Below are 22,448 nucleotides of genomic sequence, written 5' to 3'. Positions count from 1 at the left end.
TCTGCAAAGCCAGAACAGTAATGGAACCAATCTCACTGCTTTGTCTGCTAGATTTCTTGCCAAATGCAGTTGGCTGTGTAGGCAAAAGCTCTGGGGCAGAGCCCTTGGGAGTCTAAGGACATTGTATTGCAATAAGCAGACACAATTAGGCCAAAATCCATTCTGCCTGGTCTCCTTTGCCAGAGATAGCCTTGGAGATCAGACTTCCAAGGAAAAGGCAGACTGCAAGCATGTAAAATGCAGGCATGCAGTCCAGTCCTGTAGATCCCTGTCATTGGTGAAGGAGAGCTACAAAAACTTAAGGGTCTACTGTGTCAATAAAGTAAATAGCTCCCTGTAGGAGCTGGCTGTTTGCAATTCCTTTCCTAAATGTGCTTTCTATCATAACTTTGAGAAAAAGGAAGCAAATTAGAAGTCACTAATATCAGGGCTACATATGCCTCCCTTGAATTTGTTTAGGTTTTATCTTTAGTATGTAGACACAGAAAACACTGGAGTAAAAGGTTTATTGAATCAATGATTATATGGATGAGAAAATGACCAAATACCATGTACTTCTTCTCTGACCTATTTAATAACTGGTACAGATCCATTGTTTAGGTTGTTATTGCTGTTGCTGAACAGTGTGACATTCACTTGAGAAGGGACAATTCAAATCTTTTAAGACTAAAAACCAGTGAGAAGTTTGTTGTGCTAACAATATTCAAACTGATTTTAGCATTACATAGGCTTGCCGTCCAAAGGCTAAACCAAATTTAAAACTTTTAGCAACAGTCATGCAAACTTTAATCCCTTATCAAAACATCTTGAGACCCTATCTGTTAAGAATTCAAACTTTGATATTAGAAAGATAAAGGGACTATGTCATGTATTGTGAAATATCCTCACTGGGCTCTGCCCAACATACTAAAATCAAATATTCTGCCATTTCTCTAGCAAAATACATACATAAATAAATCTCATTTGAGACTGCATTAGATTAAAAAGTTTCTTCTCAGCAAGGGAAAGAGATACCAGAATGAAAACATAGCCTATAGAATAGGGAAAATCCCTGCCAGCTGACACAGGTGGACACTTACACTGATTCCATTATTTGGCTATTGGGAATAATGCTGTGGTGACCATGGCCATCCAGGTGTATCTTATTGTGCATTGACTTACATTCCTTTAGCTATCTGGCCATGAGTGGTGTAGCAGGATCATATATATTTTTAGTTTTTTGAGGAATCTCCATACTGATTTCTATAATAAATGGATTAGTCTTCATTCCCACCAATAGTGTACTCGGATTCCCTTTCTCTTCACCCTTATCAGTATTTCTTGTTTGTTTTCTTGATGATGGCCATTATGACTGGGGTGAGATAGAATCAGAGCAGTTTTGATTTTTATTCCCCTATTCTATTTCAACACTGCTGGACATTTTTTACATGTAGTTTAGCCATTTGCACTTCTTTTGAGAAATGTTTAATTCATTTTCTCATTTATCCATTATAATGCTTGTTCTTTTGGTGCTTGAGTTTTTTTCTCTTTGTATTCTAGATATTAATCCTCTGTCAGGTGGACAGATGGCAGAAATATTCTTTATTCTGTAGGTTGTCTTTTATTGTGATATTTCTTTCCTTTTCTGAGCAGAAACTTTTAAATCTGATGCAATCTAAAGCAAATGTAGTCTATAAACACACAGAGTATTATTCTTCCAGAAATAATAACATTCTAGGAAGCATAGTGGTTCATGCCACGGAGTGGAAGAGATTGGGAACATTGTGGTTTGAGGTTAGACCAAGAAAAATTAGAAATACCCATCTCAACCAATAAAATGCTGAGTACAGTGGTATACACTTATCATCCAGGTTACATGAGTAGTGAAACTAGGAGGAATAAGATATATAAAAGTAGCCAGGCGCTGGTGGCTCACGCCTGTAATCCTAGCTACTCAGGAGGCTGAGATCTGAGGATCATGGTTCAAAGCCAGCCCGGGCAGGAGAGACCGTGAGACTCCTATCTCCAATAAAACCACCAGAAAACCGGAAGTGGCACTGTAGCTCAAGTGGTAGAGCACTCGCCTTGAGCTGAAGAGCTGAAGGACAGTGCCCAGGCCCAGAGTTCAAGCCCCACGGCCGACAAAAAAAATATATGTATATATATATATATATATATATAAAAAGTATAAATAGTGGCTCAGGCCAGCAATGCCTATTAAAAATAATTAAAAGTTAGGGGTATGTCTCAAGTTGTAGAGCACCTGTCTAGCAAGTACAGGACCCTGAGTTCAAATCCTATTACCAGCAACAAAAAAAGAAGAAAGAAAGAAATTATGCAGGAAAACGGATGCAATTGGAGATCATCATGCCAAAGAAAAGAAACCAAACTCAGAAAGACAAATAGAGGGCAATTGTTTAAGGGGAGAGAGTGGAGGGAACAAGAGAGGATGTAGGGAAATGAGTATGATGGAAGGTCACAGTAAATACGTGTAAGAATATAATAGCAAGTCATTATTTTATACAGCTAATAAGTAACACTAGCAAAATTATGCACATTGTCATACCAAATGGAATAAATATTAAGAGTTTTCTGCTCTACCTCAATTTTGACAGTAAATAATTTAACAAAAAAGCTAACAAAAACTTTCCATTTTCCAAGCTCTTGGCTTGAAAGCTGAGTATAAAGGGATTGGGGATCTTTACAAGTGATAGCTATATTATTTAATATTTGGAGTAAATTAATGCTATATTAAACACGTTACAAGATTCAAAGTCAGCCAATCAGGCAGACACATCAGAGACTCTTATCTTCAATTAACCAGCAAAAAAAACCTGGATTTAGGAATGTTTCTCAAGTGGTAGAAATCTGGTTTTTAAGGGTAAAAAACTAAGAGTAGAGGCCTGAGTTCAAGCCCCAGTGCTGTGTGTGCATGCCTGCATACATACATGGATTTGGGAATGTTTCTCAAGTTGTAGAACTCCAGTTTTTAGGTGTAAAAAGCTAAAAGTAGAGGCCTCAAGTTCAAGTTCCAGTGCTGTGTGTGATACATGCACACACATACACATGCACACACACATACATACTGCATATACATATGCATATATGAATACATACATACACACATGCACACATGCATGCCTGCATACATACATGGATTTGGGAATGTTTCTCAAGTCGTAGAACTCCAGTTTTTAGGTGTAAAAGCTAAAAGTAGAGGCCTCAAGTTCAAGTTCCAGTGCTGTGTGTGATACATGCACACACATACACATGCACACACACATACATATTGCATACACATATGCGTATATGAATACATACATACACACATGCACACATACATGCACACCTACACGTGAGCAGCAACTATTGTGAACTCACATGTTGTTGGCAAGTGCTCCCACAGAGCTTTTGCTATGTGACTTTGCCCACATAGCCAACCACTTTCAGCTGTTCTTCCACACTGAGGCTGCTTATGGACAGGAAAGCTGAGAAGGAGCTGGAAGGAGATTGAAGAAGATACAGTGAGAGAAAGGAGGAAATGGAGTTAGGGATGTAGCTTAATGGTAGAGCACTTTGCCTAGCATTAACAAGTCCTCAGGTTCAATTTCCAGCACTGGTTTCATATATTTTATATTCTTAACTTCTGGCTTTAGTTCCTTGTGAAATCTTTTCATCTTTCCTGAGTATTAGTATATATCTAATTATAAATAAGTTTCAAAATTTGCTAAATGTATATTATTGTTTGTGCACATACACATTGTATGTGTGTGTGCTCATGCATATGTGTGTTGTGTTTTGTGTGCTTGTGTATGTGTGTGTTTGTGTGTGTGTGTGTGTGTGTGTGTGTGTGTGTGTGCTGGTACTGGGACCTAAACTCAACTCTGTCACTGAGCTTTTATGCTCAAGGCTAGCACTCTATTACTTGATTCACAACTTTATTCCTGGCTTTTTGGTGGTTAATAAAAATAATATAACATTTCTAAAAATAATAGAATAGGAGATAAGAAACACAGAATTTTCTGCCTGAGCAGGGTCTGAACTTCCTGAACAGCTAGGATTACAGGTGTGAACTTTAGTGCCTGTCTAAATTCATCTTTAACAGCAAATAAGTAATCCTAGCTAAATTGGGGACAGATATCATTATCCTATCTATAGATGACTTCACACAAAAGTGTCAAATTCAAATGACTTTCTCCCAGAATCTCAGCTAGTTGTAGAACCAGCACTCATGCGAAAGTTCTCTATGCTACAAGGTTCTCTATGCTATTCACTAAATAAGGAAAACATTTTTCTGATGATTTCTGAATGTTTTATTGATTGAAGATTTCATGGCCCAGCACCATATCCTTAGAAAGAATGCTTTTAATAATAAAACTGCTACACACAGAGAAATGGCACTTAGGAATATTGAAAAGTTCCATTATACATTGAACTAAAACAAAACTCTGCCGAGGTGAATGAATTGTAATTCTCTGGGTTTGTGCATGTTGACAGCGGGCTCTTTCTCAGTGTGATCAATGTCCTGGGAGTTAGGCTGAAGCACAGGCCATTTCCCTATGTGTGGTGAGAAGATTGCCCAGTGCTCTTTTCTGGCAGCAGACATGTTTCTTTGATTTATTCGTGTTATCTGATTCACTATGTCGTTTAATTCACTATGTGAGAGCAGACATTTTATGGGTGCACCACAAAACACATCTGTCATTACAGCAGCTGTCCTATAGCCAAGAGGAGAACAGCAGTGCTCAAGATTATCCCTGACACAGCTAAGTCTGGGCTTGATTATCAATCGAGAAGCCTAAGAGGTCCACGGATTCGTAAGCATCTGCTTCTTGAGCAGATGATACTATCCTAAAGACTGGTTTAAGTCTGCACATAAAAGAAGTGTGTTTTGTTAAATTGGCCCTGATTTAGGCAAGATTGAGTTTTGTCTAGATTGAGCTACAATTAAATAACCTTGAGAAGTTGACCTAAATTCTCTGGGACTCTTGTTTTCTCACTTGGAAAATGAGCAGATTAGAGTAGATGATCTTAAAGGTCTCTAAATTTACTTTCTTCTTATATTTTCCTTCCCCTTCTTTTCCCTTCCCCTCCTCTTCTCTTCCTCTTTCTGTTTCTAAGGCAGAATCTTACTATGTTACTCATGCTAGTCTTGGACTACTGGGTTCATACAATTCTCCTGTTTCAACTTCCCAAGTAGCTGGGCCTATAGGTGTGGAATACTGTGCTTATCCCTCATAATTTACAAGTCTTTTTTTTTTATGTTTTAGAGACTTTGAATGTTGAAAAAAATATAATTTAGGAGGGCTAGTGAAGAATGCACAGAACATGGCCTACTTATTACTTATAAAATCCTGTACATGGGGAATGTTGGTGAGCTTCTATGAGGATCAGTTTCCTCAGATGCATATATTTGGAATCATAATTTCAGAATCACAGGATTGCTGTGTGCAACTACTGAGCTAACACTAGTTTGTTTTAAATAATGACTAACCCTTCGGGCTGCCATCTAGTGGCCACTATAATAACTATGTCATTCTAATTCTCCACTTGGGCTCTGAAATTCCGTAAGAAAATTGTGTTCTTTATTTAAATGTTGAAGGAAAGTATGCTAATAGGATCAGTTTTTTTTTCCTTTTTAATGAGCCAGATTTTCTTTTGGGAAATTACCTTTTCTCTGAAAGTACGCTACTGGGAATGGGAATGTGTTCCAAAGTAAGGTGATCACAAGATGGTGAGTTTTTGACATGTCTGCCTAAATACCTCTAGCTGCTGAGTCCCATGAAAATTCTTATTAATTCTCATTTGTTCAGCCTGATTCTCCTGTTTTTCTGTCAGGTTTCTAAGGTAAATTATATATATATAACATATATAAATATATATATATATAGAGAGAGAGAGAGAGAGAGAGAGAGAAATCTTCCATGTATGTGAGGTATTTTTTCTTACCTGAGTGTCAGACACATCTTGGGGACTCAAGTATGAAAGGCAGAGCCAAATAGCCCTTTAATATTTACAACAAAACAATGGTCACAACGGTATGTACTTGGCCATTTTTTTTAACCCTATGAACACTTAGGACTTTTTGGGGGGTGAATTAGACAATGAATCCTGGTGACAATCCTGAACAGTATTGTTTCTATTCTACCAAGAAAAACAGTGTAAGTCTGAGATAGTAGGTAACTCCTATTAAGTGTTCCAGCAAGGAAGATGTAGACATGGTATTCAAACCTAGGCAGATGGACTGTAGAGATCTTACCAGATATTCCTGTGTATGCTCTCCAATGGGGCTATGATTTTCTCAGTTGCAATACCTTCCTTTGGGCCCAATATGTATCATGCATTTTTCATTTAATCTGCATAATCATCCTTTGAACTATTACTATGCTTCCCCTTTACAGATATGGGAGGTGTATATGTAGGAAATAACTTGCCTGGGGACAAACAGTTAACAAAAGGTTAAGTCAGGATGTGCTCCACTCGTATTTGGAGTCCAAGAAAAAGAATAGTAGTAGTACTTCTTTTGGTAATTTTTAGTTGGGACCTTACATTTCTTTGGATGCTACCTGAAACTGTTGATACCCACATGTCACTGTCTTAAGAAAGTCATCATTAGACAATGCCCTTGTCATTGTATAAACATCACACCAAATCCTAGATGCCCTGGGATCATGTATAGTTGTATTTGTATATAAGTGAATGTGCTCTATAACTTTATGGAGCAAGTAGAATAGTAAGCCTATTAATATCATAATCACCAAGAACATATGAGCAATGCACTGTGCTGTGATGTTAGGACAGCTAGGCTCAGATTTTCCCCACTCTATTATAATCTTATAGCACCACCTTCATGTATGTTTTCTGATGTCGACTATGTATGTAATTTGTTAGCAATATGTGGTCCATGACCACAGCTACCATGCTATAATTAACTGACTCTGTTAATCCAAACCATAAATTACATTTTGCTGAAATTACTATCAAGCACTGCCTTGTCATTTATGCTTACGTTGTCCTTCCTTCTTGAAGTAGAATACAGACCACCAACCAGAAGATTGGGAAAGAGAAAAATGCCAGAATCCTTGTCCCCATTACTTTGCTTTGTCCTCAGATTCATATTGCCCACACCAAATTAGGTCCCCAGGAGGAGTGACTTAGGCAAAAGTTAACGCCTTAAATGGAGCATGACCAATTCCTTTTTCTTTATGACATACAAAACAGGGTGAAATCATTGAGGATTTTACTATTTGTAGATAACAAAATAAAATAAAAGCCAGAAATCTAAGAATCCAGAATGGAGGAGATTGTTGATATCTTAACAGTTCACTTTATTAAACTGAATCCTGTTCTGTTCCTCCTCCTGCCTATGAAGAAAAGGTGAGGCATTGCCTTCTTTCCATCAAGAATAGAAATTATGGCCATAAAGATTGTTTTAGGGAGCAGAAAGAAAATACAACACATAGTTTAACTAATTGATTAAGGTTCAATATATTTCTAAAGAGACAAATGAAGACTTTGTATTGATTTTAGAACAAACCTCCCCGGACATCTGCATTGCTCACACAAGCCTTCAGTCCACCCTGAAGAAGTGGCTCCACCTGACATTTTGGGTATCGGTAAGTGGAATGATTTCTGCCTAGCCTGAAACTGAGGCCTCCTAAGGAAACCTATTTACCTCCAGGAGAAGATCTGTGTGTGTGACAACAGTCATCCAAGATCCATGTAATCCCAGGAGCAGAATGTAATATTGTCCCACCTCATTTGATGCAAGTAGGGAGTTGATGACATACAAGGAGGAAATCTCTATAACCTAAAATGTACTGTTGGCCACCACTTCATTCTCAGCAGCAGCATGCTTCAGTGATGGAGCTATTGCACTTCTTCTGGGACTCACTTACCACAAAGCCTGGTAAGAGGACTCATGCTTTTCTTCCGGCCAGGTAAACTATTCAAGAATCCTGTTAGTGAGAGGGGAAAAAAAGAAAAACTGTGTTTGCTGTATCTTAATAAATGTTTCCTTTTCTCTTAAAGACCTGAATACTTCAACTAACTTTCTGGTCTCGTTCTGGACCAATTTTAGCTAAAACAGTATAGTGGTTAAAAGCTTCATCTTCCTATGGGTATGGGTTCTAGCCTTTTCTAATTGTGTGACACCAAGCAAATTACTTAATTTCCCTGAGGCCATTCTCATTGTTGAATGAAGATACCAACAGCCCTATCTGAAAGGCATTGAAGAAAGATTATATCTATTTGATGTTTAATTTTGATTGTCAACTTGATGGGCTTGGGAAGCACCTAAAAGTGTGGTAAAGCTCACCCATGGATATGTCTGGAAGTGTTTCAGAGAGGATTAATGAAGGAGAGAAGATCTGTTCTAACTATAGGTGTCACCATCCTGTCCCTGTGGACCCCTATGGAAGAAAAGGGAAAAACAGAGAAAGCCACTTAGCTCAGGTATTCTGTTCTCAACTTCCTGTCTGCTCTGAGATGAACAGCCTCTTTTTCAGGTGTTCCTGACACCATGATGCCTCTCCGGAGGCCCAGAATCAACTGAGTCAAGGACTGTGGACTGAAATTTCTGAAATGGTGAACCAAAACAATCCTTCCTCTCTTAAGTTGCCTCTATCAGGTGTCTTACTATAGCAGTGAGAAAAATAACTAAGACAACATATTATGGACTTCGCACAGAATCTAACACCTATTAAATGCTCAATAAGTCATTACTCTTTCTAAATAAACTAATAAATGCACATACGCCTTAAACAGTCTAGGTGATTAACAAATGCTAAGACACTATTTGCAAACTATGAGGCTATTCAAGCACAAGGTCTGATGGTTATTAGCAGTTCCCTTAGAGATGCAGATTTCTTGGTGCAGATCTGGTCTAGTAAGAGATGAAGCAGAAGGAGAATGAGGACACATAGCAGATGGCTTTCGCTAAGCGTGTGACCTACTGCATCCTGAAAAATCAGCCTAAGCTTTGGCCAACTAAAATTCCTGGGTGTGTTGTTTTTATTTAAACAACTACCAAGTATTTTCCTCTCATTTTTCTTGGGTAAAAGATAGAGCTGTTCTTCCTTAAAAACTGCAGAACAATCAGATGCTGGTGGCCTACACCTGTAATCCTAGCTGCTCAGGAGGCTGAGATCTGAGTACAGAGTTACAAAGTCAACCCTAAGAGGGGAAATCTTAATCTTCCATTAACCAGGCAAAAGGCTAGTTTAAGGTATGGCTCAAGTGGTGGACTGCTAGCTATGATTTTGAAAAGGCCATCAAAAGAACCAAACATGAAGGTCTGAGTTCCAGTTCCAGTATTGGCACACATACACGAGAACATAAACAAAGTAAAACAAAATAAAATAAAAACAACAAAAAATAAAGCAGAACCCGCCTCAAGGGAAGCAGTAAAAGGAGAAAGTTCAACTTTGCCTTTGACTGTTTTCTTTTCCCTAATCTTTCCCACTTCTCATGCCTGCCTTTCAACCTTAGAGATGGGTAGAATTCAAGTGTAATATAGACAAAGTACTCTTTATTTTTATTTTGGACACCTAAAGGAGAAGAATTTGACTGCAATCCAGTGATCCTTCAACTCAATGCAATGAAGTCATAGGTTTAGGATGATACAGACTCTCTGCTTCTTTCCAGTCACCTACATTCACTACTTTGGAATTCTCTGGCCAGATACTATGATGTGTGTATAAGGAAAACTCTTAGCTGAAGGCACAGTGTGTGGCAACAAGGGCTAGGATGGATGAGGAAGTGTTGTTATGATAAACTATGGAAGTAGGTTGTATCTGATTATAATTTTGATTCTACCTGAATGTGTGTAACTTAATAAACTCTTCGCTTCCTTTTCAATGATACAAATAATTTAGGAAACATTTTTTTCTACTTTGGCATCCCAAAGCATGGTTAGAGGATCTCTAAAGTACCTTAAGACTTTGAGATTCGCTGAGGCCAACATTCTTATTGTCATAAGAATACAGGGGTGTTATGGAGTTACCTTACTGAGTTTAGGTGTAGGTAAAGTAGTGCTATCTAAAGGAACTTGGTATTTTCTATTTGCTGTTTTGTTATTGAGCACTACATACTGGGAGTCAAAAGAAAATGTCAGGATTCACCAACGGATGCTTTTAATCAGGATGTAACAGTATTATGCTTGGAGCATAATTTTTTACCTGAAAGAATGATTGTCTAACTGAAATTACTCATATTTGCACATTTGGAAGACAATTTCTTAAAAATGAAATAAAATGAACTTTTCCTTTTAAGAAAAACAACATATAGTATTGGTTGTCACTAATAAAAGTTGACCTTCAAAGATGAAAATTAGAAAATTTGAAAGCTGAGGTTCATCACTGTGGGAGTACCAGCCTCCAATACTTAAAAACTTGCCTAATGAAATAGGTGGTGATATTGATGAATATGATTTTTCAATTTTTCAATAATTAAATCTGAACATTTGGAAATTTTGTACAACTCAGTGAAGCAATAATTTCCAAATGAACAAAACATGTAAAGGCAATTGGCTTCGGATTCCACATTCTTCTTCATATTACAGAAATTATATTTCAGTGAGTTTTGGTATTATTTCAACGAATATCGAACTTAGAAGGTTGCTAACGTATACTTCTCTTTTCCAGCTACTGTCTCTGTGAGGCTGTGTTTTCATCCCAAACTACTTACAGCATGGATTGACCTGAGTCTTCTACTAAGCCACACAGTAACGACATGAGAAAATATACAACAATGCCAAACTTGTCACTGAATGTAGATCCTTTTAATAAAACTATGTCATTTGTGCTAATATATTTTATGACACATTTAAAATACACTATCCATTCAACATATTGTCTCACAGATTTGGTAGGTATAATTTATATTATAAACAGGTTTTGGGGATCACCAACCATGTTTAGGAATATACAAGGGTCCCGACACCAAAGGTTTGAGACCTATGTTCTAGAAAGTTCTTTATATTTTAAAGCCTGGAAAGCCACCCAACTCTTCTTTACTTCCAGAGTCCTTACTATCTATTAAGCTCAGCAGCCTCCTCAGAGATGAGAAATAGGTGAATTATCCAAGAGCAATAGGAAAAAGATGTGCATTGTTGTGATCACTGGGGAACTATTTGTGTTTTCATGTTTGGATAACTGCAAATAGTTAAGTGCTGTTGGAATGATATGTACATGAGAGGGAATGGGAGAGTTCAGTCATCCAGTAAAGGTACATAGCAGGAGACTTTGGTGTTCCACGTTACATCCTTATTGGTGCCTCTCCAACCCTCCCCCCGCCCCGTCCCCTTAGAGTACTCTGCAGGTAGTTGAGGATGCAAATATAATGATTTCAGAACTGCCCTGACTTAGCACTGCAACCTCTCCAGAGACAGTGATTCAAGACTACTGAGAGATTTCAGTCAGGGCAGTGATAGAATCAGATTTTGTTTTCATTTTGTAATATATCATCCATTTCAATGCATCTATAATCTTTATATAGAGGAAAAGTAACACTTTTGTATCCTCTACACACATAGAGAAATGGAACATGAACAGTGACTTAGGAAGTCCTTCTGTGAGCAGATTTCACCTTGAAACATCACTTTGCTAAAGGTGCAGAGGGGAGCCGCGCTGGACACTAGATATCCACTCATATTTCAAACCTCAGCTTTAGCATTGCTTTTGGTTCCTCTTCTTCCTGTCTTTCTTTTTAAAGACAGGGGCTGGCTATGTAGACCAGGCTGGCCTAAAATGTCCAATAGTCAACCTCATTTGTACTGCAACTATGTGCATGTTTCCATGCGAGAGTCATTTTTCTAATCTTTCATCTCTGAATCGAATTCCTTTCTTGCTGTCCTCAATAGACGTACTTTTTCATGATGATTAAATTCTAGGATGCTCTTAACCTGACTCTTCTTGTTAACACCATTTTGGAAATTCAATTCACATACTGTGAATTCAGTTATCTATTATATAAACTTTGGGTATTTTAGAATAGTGATCAGTTTTAGAGCAGTTTAATGATACCCCCCAAGAAACTCCATGTTAATCACTCATCCCCAGATGTACCCTAAGCCTGACACATCCTCTGATGTACCTTCTGTTTTTGTTGACTTCCCTGTTCAGGAATTTTATATGAATGGAATACTATGTGGATTTGAAGGACTGGCATCTTTCACTTAGTAGAGTATTTTTAAGACACAACCAAACTGTACTTTATTCCTCTTCATGGCTGACTAATACTCTGTTGGTACATATATATTGCATTTTTAATCCATTACTGGATATTTGAGTTACATTTTATTTTGGCTACTATAAATACTTCCTGCATAAACATTTATGTATTCATTTTCAATTTGTGGCTAATCTTGTAGGTATATTCCTAGGAGAGAACCTGTTAGGTCATATAGAAACTATATTCAATTATTTAAATGGCTATTCTTCAAACAGGTGGTGCCACTTAACATTCCTATCACTTCTGTTTTCTTTTGGTGCTGGTCTTAGACACCATTCTTAAGTTTTGTGCTCAAGGCTAATGAACTACCACTCTAACCACATCTTCTTTTCTAGCTTTTTGGTGGTTAATTGGGGATAACATAATTTTCTACTCAGGTTGGCTTTGAACCGTAGTTCTCAGATCTCAGTCTCGTAAATAGCTAGGATTACAGGTGTAAGCTATCAGTGCCCAGTTCCCATCACTTTTGCATGATTATTTCAAGGCTCTCCATACTTTTTTTTTATTGGACTTCATTATTCAAGCCATTTCAATGAGCACAGTCAAGAAAGAACACAGGCTGGGTACCAGAGGCTCATGCCTAGAATCTTAGCTACTCAGGAGGATGGAATGGAGAAAATCACAGTTTGAAGCTAGCCCAGGAAGAAAAATATATGAAACTCCAGCTCCAAAATAACCAGTAACAAGCTGGAAGTATGGCTTAAGTGGTAGAGTACCAGCTAACTGAGCATGCAGCCTTGAGTTAAAAAATCTCAGTACCAGCCGAAAAAAATAAGAACAAAAATGAGAAATCCTGGACAATTATAGTAAGTCTATCATCTTTATTGAAAGCAGTTAACATTGTGCCTTGGGCATGGTAGGCATTTGATTTTTTTTTTTTGGTCGTGGGACTTGAACTCTGGGCCCAGGCACTGTCCCTTAGCTCTTCAGCTCAAGCTAGCACTCTACCACTTGAGCTACAGCGCCACTTCTGGTTTTCTGGTTGCTTATTGGAGATAAGAGTCTCACGGGCTTTCTGACCCAGGCTGGCTTTGAACCGTGATCCTCAGATCTCAGCCTCCTGAGTAGCTAGGATTACAGGTGTGAGCCACCAGTGTCTGGTGGCACTTGATTTGTCTAGTGCCTGAATGAGAACAACAGAGAACTGAGCTAAAGAACAAAGGCAACTGTAATGGAAAGGCAGAGAAGAGTACTGGTGGGCAGGATAACTTTAGTTAGAAGTATTATAGGTATAGGGTAGCATACTCTATCTCCCAATTAAATTAAATTTTAATCAAAGATTCAATGGTTCTAACAGTATAGAGATTTCTCTAATCCATGAGTTCCTAGTGTAAGGCTCTCAACAACTTGTCTCCAATCTTCCATCTTGCAATTATGAAATGCTCATGTGGTTTACCTGCCATATATTGTTCAATTTGATGGTGTGTGTGTGTGTGTGTGTGTGTGTGTGTGTGTGATATTGGGGCTGAAACCAAAGACCTTCTACATTCAATACAAGTACTTTACTATTGAGCTATGTCACCAGCCCAATTTTTATATCTATATGATCATATGACTTGGGTTCCATTTTATCCCATTTTTGTAAAACAGAAACTGAATCTCATTTTTAAATTTTTTATATTTCCTGAATTTCAAAAGGTTGTGCAAGGGGATTATTGTTAAAGTGTCCATGCTTCTTGATCAGTCATTCCTTTCTTTCTTCTTCCCCACCTTGTTTTCTACCCTAGATTCCTACTTCCTGGACCATATATATAATTGAGCATTCTTATTGTATTTGTTTGATGTTGCCTTTTTCTTTCATTTACCATACTCATACTAATCACCGACCCCATTACAATCTTCAGTGTCCTGGTATTCATTTTGTTAAATTTTTAATTGTTCAGAAGGCTTACCACATGAAGTTTTATTCCTAAATATACATTTTAGTCAACTAAATTGTGTATAGAAGTATAATCCAACTAATATACACAACTAAATTTTGTATATAGATATAATACATGATTTCTTTTTTTTTTTTAATCAGCCATAGAGCCTGAACTCTGGGCCTGGACGCTGTCCCTTAGCTCTTCAGCACTCTACCATTTGAGCCACAGTGCTGCTTCTGGCTTTTTTTTTTCTTCTGCTTATGTGGTGCTGAGGAATCTAACCCAGGGCCTCATGCATATGAGGCACGCACTCTACCACTGAGCCACCTTTGTAGCCCAATGATCTAATTTTTTTTTTAATTTTATTTGTGAACATACTGTATAGAGGGGTTACAATTACATGGGCAGGATAATGCGTACATTTCTTACCAAGCATTGCATCCTCCTCCTTTGTTTACCCTTCACATCCCTTCCCAGCCTCCCCCCTCCCCCCCAATCCCAATCCTTCTCCTTCCGCACCTTCCCCTCCCCCCCCCCACTGACGTTGTAAAGCTCGTTTTGGACATGACATCTTGTACTTCTCATTGTTGCAACAGGTCCACCTGTATCTTTAAACAACTGGTTTTTCCCCATCTCCTCCTCAAGTTATACTGACATCAAATATAGTGAAAGCAGGGGTTATACTGTGGGGGAGGGACATACAAAGCAACAAAGAGATAATCTTATAAATGCATTAGAAACACATGCATGAAAGAAAAAACATTAAAATACATATTTAAGGGTTCATTTTCCTGACATCACATTATCTGACCTTTTCCGCTTGACTCATAGATATACTAGATATTGCAAATAAGGGAAACCATGGGACCTATGTTTCTTTGGGCCTGGCTTATTTCACTTAATATAATTTTTTCCAAGTTTTTCCATTTCCTAACAAATGGGGCAATGCCATTCTTTCTGATGGCGGCATAGAATTCCATTGTGTATATATACCACATTTTCTTGATCCATTCATCTACTGAGGGGCATCTGGATTGGTTCCATATCTTAGCTATGGTAAATAATGCTGCAATAAACATTGTTGTGCTGGTAGTTTTAGTTTGGTGTTGTTTGTAAACATTTGGGTAAATGCCCAAAAGTGGGATTGCTGGATCATAGGGGAGTTCTATGTGAAGTCTTTTGAAGAATCTCCATACTGCTTTCCAAACCAATGATCTAATTTTTTAATGGTAGTAGAGTTAAGACTCTGGTATTAGTTTTATGAATAGATGTTTTACCTGCCAACCCAAGATTGCCCTTGAGTGACCTCTTAAGAGAACTTTTCCTGATATAAACTTGGAGCCCAGCAATAGGGTTGTCTCCAAAGTATTATTAAAATTCTAAGTTCCTCTTAAGTGCTGTCCTTAAATCAAGGAGCATCTTTCCATAACTCCAATTTTGGACTTTCTTAAAGGGAAATTTTTCATGTGTACTGATACATTCAAGGAAGGAACCTCTGTATTGGTTATTAAGCGAGATGGTAGATACATGATATATCTTGAGATTTTCTCCGTGGTAGGTTTGGTAATATTGAAGGATATGGAATCTTGAAGAACTTTCAGAAAAAGTCATCAGGTTAGCAGTGCATGTGTAATTTTGCTTAGGGAATAGATGAAGAAATTGATAATTGTTGCTTTAGTGAAGAGTCGAAAGGAACTTAATTATTGTGAAATAATAGGAAAGACATCTTGTAAAGGAGAATGTTCTGTTAGGCTTTAATAGAACTAGGGTGAACAAATGAGTAATTACAGGAAAAATTTAGGTAATTATAATAAAAGACTTCATAATAAATAGCATATCAAAAATCATGTGGTTGGTCTGCCAAAGTACCGAGATCCTTATCCAAGGTCATATTTAATTAATCATTAGCTCTCTAGCTGTACTGGGGACAGTAAATCATGGATTCTATCCTCATGAAAATGGAACTTCATTATTCAGAAATATCTTCCAATCTCAGACTTTTAGACTTGAAGTACAGTGTGTATTTTTGAAAGTGAGATCATTTGTAGTCTGTTTTCAGCACAGTACTTCTCTAGCAAAGAAGTTCACTTTTCTTCTTTTTATCTATCTATTAATTTTTCTCCATATTTTTAGCTACTCAGGCTTTTAAACTAAAGTTGCTGTTATGCTTTTTACATCCTCTCTTTCTCGTTGTTCCCCAAATCCAGATAATTAACATTCTATCAGTTCTCCTCCAAGATCTGCATTTCGAGTTCTGACATCTTTGTCATGAGTCTTCTAGGCTCTTTTCTTTATTCTCCTTTATTATCTTGGGTCAATGTATGTGACCTTTCCATGAACTTTGATCAAATACTAATTCAATAAGTCCACTATATACCTATACATTTTTATTCTCTCAGCTTCACAGACTGCCAAGTCAAATTCTAGTATGTTCACCCTTCAATCATGTATAGCCTAATAGCTCATTGTTTTGAGGTAGATTTATTTTGTATCAGGTGATCCTATTTACAATTGATGATGGAATACCAGTACCTTTATCTATCTCCACTGAAAACTAAACAATTTATACCAGTCTACATTCTGTTTTTATAAAATACCAGAAGCTGGTTACTTTATTAGTATAAGAGCTTTATTATCTCACAGACTTTTTCCAGTTACTTGGAGTTCATTTCGAGAAGCATCATTTTTTTAAAAAAATTATGGTAAAGGTGATGTACAGAGAGGTTTCAGTTTATATAAGCAAGATCATGAATACATTTCTTTTTTAACACTGTTACCACTCCCTCATTTTCTTCTGTTATTCCCTTGACTTCCCTCTCCCCAAATTATCTCACAATTTTAGAGATTGAAAGTCCAAACCCAATGTTTCTCCGTCAGTTGGGCCTCTAGGGGTCATCTTCTTGGCTGTATAACAATATGATAACACAAGGAGAACTGGCTGCATGGTGACTAACTCACTTCACAAGGTTAACATTATCCTCTTCTGAGTGTGGGGGCCCAATGATCTCATGACCTATTACTAGGTGGAGCCCAAGGGCTCCATCACGTCAACACTGCCACACTGAGCACCATGCTTCTGACACATAAACCATAAGGAGATAATGGAAACCACAGCCAAGCATACCCTTCAATGCCTAAGCAACACACCATGCTTTAAAATGGTGGACATTCCTTTCCTGACCTCCCAGAATACTGGCATTGCTTTTGCTGCTGAAATCTAAAAATCACAATATCTCTTCAACTCTTGGTTTCTATTGGTGAATGCTATCTTTTACTAAGAAATGTCCTTCAGGGCTGGGAAGGTGGCTCAGTGGTAGAGTGCTTGCCTCGTGTGCATGAGGCCCTGGGTTTGATTTCTCAGTACCACATAAGCAGAAAAAAAGTTTGAAGTGGCGCTGTGGCTCAAGTGGCTAGCCTTGAGCTGAAGAGCTGAGGGACAGCACCCAGGCCCAGAGCTCAGCCCCAAGAAAGAAAGAAAGAAAGAAAGAAAGAAAGAAAGAAAGAAAGAAAGAAAGAAAGAAAGAAAGAAAGAAAGAAAGAAAGAAAGAAAGAAAGAAAGGTCTTTTTCTCACTGGTAGCTCCCTGGGGAATGAGAACTGTGACTGAACATACAGGCTCTGTCCAACAGTAATGTGATAAACATTAAGGAATTAATCATTGGCTAAATAAGTGAGCAAATACCAAATGATTTTGAATATTAATGTCTTTTATATAAATATAAATGATGTGAAAGAAGGCAATACGGTGGTACCTTGTTTTTGTTTTTATATTTCCTTAGCCATTACTCAAAGGCTGTTTGGAGAACCATTGATCATAAGAGGAATGAGACAAAGATTTTGGCAAACTTATTCCACACCCAGAGAAACAATCGAAACGTCTGAAGAACAATCTTTTCATTGTAGAGGAATCTCATCAAAGCTTGATGGTGTTCTTTATTGAACCATGTCTCTATTGAACTATACTCTAAGAACTTTCCTAACAACAAAACATCAAAAGACAATCTAGTAACTTAAAACTAAAGAGGTCAGACCTCTCCAGTTCCTTTATAACAGATAAGAGGTAGGTTAGTTCTTCAAGCAGAAAACCTTCAGCAGAAAGTAGAGCCATGGATGAAACTTCAGGGTCTCACAGGACCATTTCAGACTCTTGTATTTGTTTTCCCTCAGAAATTAAAGTAAGGCTTCAATTGCCACTGTTTATATTACGTGGTGGTGACCAAACAGACTGGCTGTGCTGGCTTTAAACAGTAATACAAAGTAGCCAATATAAAGGTGAAAACAAATATTCTAAAATAAATTATTACATAGACACAGACCTGTATTTTATCCATAAACCTAGAGAGAAAGTTGTCTCTAAACAACATCGTGAGTTTTTGAATATTTTGATATTAACCATTCTGGCTACTAATAACGATAAAATAATTTTGAGATCTGCGTAGGGATTGAGTTAACACTTCCTCCCATTACTCAGTTTAAAAATATTAATACTTCATGTTATATAATATTCCCAGAGGGGTGAAAATCTTTATTAATCTGTCATTATTTCTCTGTTTAATCTTTAATATGTGAAGGATGATTTTAGAATCTTTGCTTCTTTGCTAATAATTGAATATTGTATTTCATTTTTAATTTAAAATATATTTGTCTTAACATATGTGAATCATTCTTTCTTGTTGCTTACCATTTATAACTTCTTAAACTATAGTGTAAATGTTATGAACATTCAATTTCTTTTTGGGATAATCTTAGTGATATTAAAGAATTGTATGAAATTCTTTGAGGGCATTTTATGAGCTCAGCCTTGTTTCTTGATGGAATGGTCACTAGATGGCACCAACAGCTAAGCTGGGAATGAAAAAATCATTTTGTTAGAATCTACACTGCCAACAACTGGCAAAGGTTGTCATTATTGCCACTTAAACTTTTTAACCACCTCTCCCTTCCCCAAAAGCCAATAGTTCAAAAGCGAATTTAGCTATCTTAATTTGTTATTATTTGGAGGCAAATATTTTCAAATTACGACCCCATTTTCAATATTCAGTATGTGTAGGTAATTTCTACTGCATTCAGGCAATTTGGGGGAAAAATGATTTACTGACTGCTACTCCACAGACTGGATATTCATCGAAAACTACATGACTACAAATTGTCAAAAGAATTCAAGCCCCAAAGCGTATTCTTGAATTGAATTTGGCAAGCAGTTCAGACTTCCCCTTCCTCCTAATTTGGTTCCTCAATTCTAGAGACTTCATCTCTCCAGTCCTCTAGCTAATGGTGGCAGAGGAATTAAAAGGTGACAGGCTGTGTTGACACACACAATGAGATGCCAGCGCACTGTGTGTATATGGCAGCCTTTTTGTATCCTCCCTGCCTTTGCTTGCCATGGGCCAAAGGGACCTGATTCATCTTAGAACTAATGTGAGAGCCTGAGGCTAGAATTAATTACTTCTAGAAATCTATACAAGGGCAAACTTTTACATATTCATAAATGATTTCTCCTTTCCTCAAGAGTTTTTGCAATTGTCATCTAATATATTCTGTTTTATCTTGGGTAACTGTGTCCACAGGTGAGGTTAATCATCCTGTACCATTCATACTGAGAGACTCAACCACCTCAACATTTTACCCCCATTACTCTCCATCCTCAGTAATTTAATTCAGGTAGCCAGATCTTTTCAGTGTCATGATCATCTTTTCTTGCATTATTTTATTTTATTGTAAAGATACTGTACAGAGGGGTTACAGTTACATGAGTAAGGTAATGAGTATATTTCCTATTGGGTATTGTTACCCCCTCCTTTGTTTTTCTCCTACCATCCCTTTCCTCCCCACCTCCCCAACTTCTCCCTCTCTCCCCAAGCTGTAAAGTTCATTTTCAATATAGTGCCTTGTATACCTCATTGTTACAATGGATCAACCTGTATCCTTGTTTAAACATTTTGTTATTTCTCTTCCCCTCCCTAAATTAGAAAAAATGTACATACAAGATGAAGGGCACCAGAATCAAATACAGTAACAACAGGGGTTATAAAATGGGGGGAAGAACATACAAAAGAAACAAAAAAATCACATAGTACATTAAAAACAACAGCGATAAAGAAAAACCTCTTATGTCCCTATCTTGGGGTTCATTTTGCTTAGCATCATCTTATATGGTCATATGTACATAGCTTTTGACCTTTTCTGCTTGTCTGGTAAGATTATCCTAGATGTATACTAGTTATTGCAAATAACTATTTAGAACTCAAAAAATTAAATCCCCCAACAACAAATCTACTTAATAAGTGGGCTTAGAGAGACTTCTCTGAAGAGGAAATAAGAATGGTTAACAGACACTTCTCTAGCCATAAAAGAAATGCAAATTAAAACATTGAGATTCCACCTCACCCCAGTTAGAATGGCTATAATCAAGAAATCTAATAACAGCAGATTCTGGAGGGAATGTGGACAGAAGGGCACCTTACTGCATTGTTGGTGGGGGTGTAAACTTGTTCAACCACTTTGGAAAGTAGTATGAAGGTCCCTCAAAAAGACTACACACATGGAGTCCCCTATGACCCATAATCATCTTTTTTCTGGGAGGGGGGTCTGGTTGTGGGGCCTGAACTCTGGGCCTGGGCGCTGTCCCTCAGCTCTTCAGCTCAAGGCTAGCACTCTACCACTTAAGCCACATCGCTACTTCTGTCTTTTTTTTTTCCCTTTTTGCTTATGTGGTGCTGCAGAATCAAATCCAGGGCCTCATGCATGCAAGGCAAGCGCTCTACCACTGAGCCACCTTCCCAGCCCCCCATAATCATCTTTTGTTTTCCTATTTGCTTGAACATTTTCTACTACTTGGATATCTCATCTCTTCTTTCCACCAATATGAACATCTATTTTTTTCTTTCTAATGTTTTAAAATTATATTTAAATAGTTGTACAAATGTGCTTCAGTTCAACATGTTAAACAGCCATTTCTTTAAGATTCACCCATACAAGACTTATACCCATCTCCTGTCCCATTTCCCTTCATCTATTGTTGGGAGGATGTGTTGATTCCTGTAGGACTTAGATTCCGTACTAGAACACAAAGCCTATACATAGTTGAATAACTCAGGTATCCTGTGAGTAACTATCCTTTCTGGGTGCTGTATAATGTTCTGAAAAGAGAACAATGAGTGAGGGCATCCCACCTTCCTCTCAGGGCTCGTTCTTTCACAGGAAAAGAGACTCTCAAAAAGTAAGTTAGATAAATGTGGTGTTGTATGTATGTAACCACAGCACTCCAGAAGAACAGGCAAGAAGAACTTGAGTCTAAGGTCAAAATCTAATGACATAGATTGGGAAACAGTGCCTCCATCAGGAGGCTGTGATTTGGGAATTATAGTTAGAAGTCAGCTGGGATAGGAAAGCTGGTGAAATTCTTCATTTCAATTAATCACCAAAAAAGCCAAAAGTAGTGCTGTGACTCAAGTAGTAAAATGCTAGCCTTGAGTAAAAAATAAATCTCAGGGATAAATTTTTCCAAGTCTTTCCATTTCTTTACAAATGACACACTATCATTATTTCTAATGGATATGCATCTCGATCGATCCACTGAGGAGAATCTGGACTGATTCCACACCTTGACTATGGTGAATAGTGCTGCAATAAGCTCAGTTGTTCTAGTAGCTTTATTGTATTCTAGTTTGTAATCTTTTGGGTAAATGCACAGGAGTCAAATTTCTTGGGAAAAATTATGTTCAGTCAGCCCCAGAGAGACGAAAGGTCCATGTTTTTCCTTACGTGCAGAAGCTAGATTTAGCTTAGAGAATTGTAAGTAAATACAATGCAAGTGTATAAAAATGTATTAACTGAAATACAATAGGTTCAAGAAAGATCTCAAATAGTAACATTCCTTAGAAAGCCAAAATCAAAAGCTCAGCAAAATAAAACACTAGGAAGCAGGTACTTGAAAGGGATGGGGTGGTGTCAAGAGAAGAGGGATCGAATATTGAAGAGGAGAAGAGGGGGGGAAATACAGACAAGAACAAGGGGTATCCTGCAAAATTAAGAGGAGTGATGAAGGGGATGGGTAGGAGAGGGATGGGTGGGAATGTTGAAAGGAGTGATATTGATCCACATATATTTGTAAACTGCTTTGGTATATGGCAACTCCTTTGTACAAATCTTTAAAGATAGTAGTAGTAGTAGTAGTAATAGTAGTAGGTAGCACCCAGGCCCTGAGCACAAGTTCAAGAATTGGCACACACACACACACACACACACACACACACACACACACACACACTCTAAAGAAGATAAAAATAAAAGCAAAAGTGACTTTTTAAAAACACTATTACCCCATCCTTCATTTTCTCCTGCTTACCCCTCCCTAGTCCTCACCCTCTTGCAA

This window comes from Dipodomys ordii, unplaced genomic scaffold (genome assembly GCF_000151885.1).
Source record: "Dipodomys ordii isolate 6190 unplaced genomic scaffold, Dord_2.0 Scaffold9, whole genome shotgun sequence".
Taxonomy (NCBI): Eukaryota; Metazoa; Chordata; class Mammalia; order Rodentia; family Heteromyidae; genus Dipodomys; species Dipodomys ordii.
Note: the sequence above shows the minus strand (reverse complement) of the source record.